Genomic DNA, 3,188 nt, shown 5'->3' with positions numbered 1-3,188 from the left:
AAGGAATATGCATTGGACCACATAAATCTAAATGAATGACTTCAAGTTTTCTATGTGCTCTGGAATGTGAATCATGAAAATATTGTTTGTTATGCTTTCCTAGAATGCAAGCATCACATTGCTTAAGATTCCTAGGAATTGTAAGCAAACAAGTAACACCATTTTTCTTCAACAAGCAGAGGCTGTCATAGTTCAAGTGTCCAAATCTAGCATGCCATAATAAAATTGATGGAAATGTACCTTCTTCATAATGAAAGTTGTATGAGAAATTTTGTGCATGAGCAGAGGTACCTTGCAACTTAGAAGCCTTTCTTCTTCTATCTACGTCATGACAAGTGAGTGATCTAACGCTTTTCTCGCATCAACCTTGCCATCAAACATATGAATGGAGTGTCCTGCATGGCAGATGTTGACCAAGGACAACAAGGTTCAACTCAGCTATGGGAGATATAAAACATGATGTAGAATAAAGTCTCGAAGACCATGCAATTTAATCGTGATTGTGCCAAGCCCTGATGGCTTGAGTTTTGATTTTTCTGTAAAGTATACTGCTACATCAATATTGTTATTAAATTCTTCAAAAAAATATCTTCTAAAGGTCATGTGGCAAGTTTCTCCTGAATTAAGCAACCAACCATTTTTCCAAGAAGTAGGTGAAGCACTAAATAAGTCTTCATTTACTCCAATATCACAGTATGCCACAACATAGTGAGTGGATTCAGGTGCTTTACCTTTCTCTTTGTCATTAGTTTTACCTATGGGTTGGTTCTTTCATGCTCAACTCTATCCCAAGGAAACTTGCATGTTGATGCATCATCTTACTTTTCTCCTTGAGAGTGTCTAGCCCCCCTAACTCTGAAATTTTTTCTTCATCTTCGTCTTCAACCACCTCTTCCTCTGGAAGAATCTTGAGAACTATTATTCTCTCTATGTGCAAGAAACACAGTCTCTTCAGAGTACTAAGGAGTTGTCTTCTTCCAAAAATCTTTCTCTCTTTCAGCAAATTTTTTCCCAAGGGAGTCAAAGGTAATTTCTTTGAGGTTTCCATTTACACGCAATGAATCAAGATAATCTGAGTAAGTGGGATAAAGTGCCTTAACAAAAGCTATCAGAGGAATGTCTAGTTCAACATTAGTGACTTTGATATCGTGCATAATAGATTTTACTTCTGATGCAAGAGAAAGAGGATCATCATTTTGTCATGCAAGGCTAAACAATTTAATCATGAGTTGAACAACTTCAGGTGCAGAGTGTGAGTCGTAGAGTTCCCTCAGTTTTTGTAAGGCTTCGAAAGAAATTTAAAATGATGAAATATTGTCACTCACCTCTTCATTTACTGATGCTACAATCAAGGCATAAGCCTTGCTATTCTTATTTTCCCAAATGGTGAATTCCTTGTCTGAGGTAAGCTGCTTTGGTTCTTTGTATTTCTCTCCAACACACACTCCTTTCCACAATTCATTAAAAAAGAGAGTGTGTTTGATTTTCAGTGACCATTTTGGATAGTTCTCCTTGCTAGTGATAACCAATCCCACAATAGATATCAATGAATGCATTTTTTTTAAAAACTATGCATTTTAAAATAAAATATACTTTTGGTGCCAATATATAAAATATTTTCACTTCTCGTGTTCAAGAAAAAAAACTTCATTGTAATATAAATATTCTGAAAAAAATGCAATTCTGGTCAAGAATGCAATTCTTGTCAAAAATTCGGTATGGAGGGTGGAGGGAGCAGCGATAGCGTGGGAGGAAGAGCAACAAAAACTACCTCTATCAAGTTTTGTATCAATATTTGATTAGGTTCTAATAGTATCTGTGGAATATAATGAGGAGCATTCCAGTGATTACTGTTGAGACAATTGCATTGATTGAGAAAAATATGGATATGACACTAGATGACGCAGCAAAGATGTTAAAAAAAACTAGTCAAAAGACAAGGAAGCAGCAAAGATGAGGAAGCCTGGAATGAGCAGCGTACATGGAGAAGCTGCTAGAATTTAGCATTACCAATCTGTTGGCAGATGCCAGAGATAATAGCATATACACTGAGTGACATTCGAAGTGCTGCAAGAATTCTTCTATGGGCGAGATAGCACACCAAGAGTGTTGGCGGCCTCACAAAACAATGTGCTTCAAAGTATGGGAGATGCAAGTGGAGGTACACCAAGCTTTACACCAAGCATTACACCAGTTATCATGCAGAGGCCAGAGAACTGAAGAATATGGCAGACTCGAGGACAAATTTATGAAAAATGGCAGAAGGGAGTTACAATGGCAGACTACAATGCCAAAAATGGAGCTAGATCTGATACCATGTCAGGCCAGGAGGTAACTCCTCAAATGAGATTATGTATATTCATTTAGACTATTCATAGTTATATACATGGGGAGTGACTATTGAGTTTCATCTCTCGATGACTCTCCATTTTCTCTTATTATTTATTTACATTATTTACAATTGTTCACACAATCCCTATGATTAGGTGTTAAGAGATCATGAGTTGCAAATTATCTTGAGTGGCAAGGTAAGTAAGTAATCCTTAGAAATATTATGGCCACTATATAAAAATGGAATTGGTAATTCTCATGTCTTGAGATTTCACAAGGAAGTTATTTAATAGATTCCATGTCAATTGTGATATCCATTGTTTGATTATACAATGTAATATATTGATTTTAATTACTATTGATGTTGCGTTTATATTAATATTCATAACCCTTGTTGGGTGTATGAATGAAACTTGATAGAATTTTCTTAGAATGTGTGAAGACAATCTGGAATCGAATATGAATTTGGAACATGAGTGAGATTTACTGTTGAATCAAACCATGAGTAGGTTAAATTGCTATGAAATGATTTTACACATGAGGCTAACTAGAAATGGACGAAAAATGTGAGAAACATTTCCTTCACTTTTCAGAAGTGATAAAGTTATAAGAAACACCAAGGACGGTGCTTAAATCAAAGGGGGGAGATGTCATACCTCTGGTGTAACTACTTTTGAAAACATTATTATTTATATTTACTTGTAAATATTGTGGAAGTATTGGTTATGAAGCAATGACTAAAGTTGGCTGAAAAATGTAAATTTTAATATATTGTTGTGAATAAATATTATTTCACTTATTTGTTTATTTTAAAACACAATAAGATCCAACACGTGAATAACTAGGCTCCTAATTGT

This window comes from Pinus tabuliformis, chromosome 5_2 (assembly GCF_031772625.1).
Source record: "Pinus tabuliformis cultivar Carrire ecotype Pingquan chromosome 5_2, CPIR1, whole genome shotgun sequence".
Lineage (NCBI taxonomy): Eukaryota > Viridiplantae > Streptophyta > Pinopsida > Pinales > Pinaceae > Pinus > Pinus tabuliformis.
The sequence above is the reverse complement of the archived record's forward strand: the minus strand, read 5'-3'. Positions refer to the sequence as shown.